Source organism: Cebus imitator, unplaced genomic scaffold (genome assembly GCF_001604975.1).
Source record: "Cebus imitator isolate Cc_AM_T3 unplaced genomic scaffold, Cebus_imitator-1.0 Scaffold814, whole genome shotgun sequence".
Lineage (NCBI taxonomy): Eukaryota > Metazoa > Chordata > Mammalia > Primates > Cebidae > Cebus > Cebus imitator.
Genome location: NW_016108129.1, coordinates 265466 through 266200, shown reverse-complemented (window position 1 = coordinate 266200; position 735 = coordinate 265466).

The window sequence follows — 735 nt, the reverse complement described above, 5'->3', positions numbered from 1 at the left end:
GAAGGGGTTCAGTTTCAGCTTCTGCATATGGCCAGCCAGTTTTCCCAACACCATTTATGAAACAGGGAATCCTTTCCCCATTGCTTGTTTTTGTGAGGTTTGTCAAAGATCAGAAGGTTGTAGATGTGTGGCATTACCTTCGAGACCTCTGTTCTGTTCCATTGGTGTGTATCTCTGTTTTGGTACCAGTACCATGCTATTTTGATTACTGTAGCCTTGTAGTATAGCTTGAAGTCAAGTAGCATGATGCCTTTGTTTTGTATTTTGTTGTTGTTTGTTTTTGCTTAAGATTTTCATTACTGTGCAGGCTCCTTTTTGATTCTATATGAAGTATAAGGTGGTTTTTTCCAGTTCTGTGAAGGTGTATGGTAGCTTGATGGGGTCAGCATTAAACCTGTAAATTACTTTTCATGATATCTATTCTTCCTAACTATGAGCATGGAATGTTTTTCCATCTGTTTGTTTCCTCTATTTTCCTTGAGGAGTGGATTGTAGTTCTCCTGGAAGAGGTCCGTCACATCCCTTGTTAGTTATATTCCTAGGTATTTTATTCTCTTTGTAGCAACTGTGAATAGGAGTTCGCTCATGATTTCACTCTTTGTCTAACAGTTTTCATTTTCCAGAATTCATAAGAATAGAATCATATATTACATTCTCTCATTAGTTTGGCTTATGTTACTCAATTTAAATAGTTGATAATTTAATCTTTTTTTTTTTTTTTTTTTTTTTTTTTTT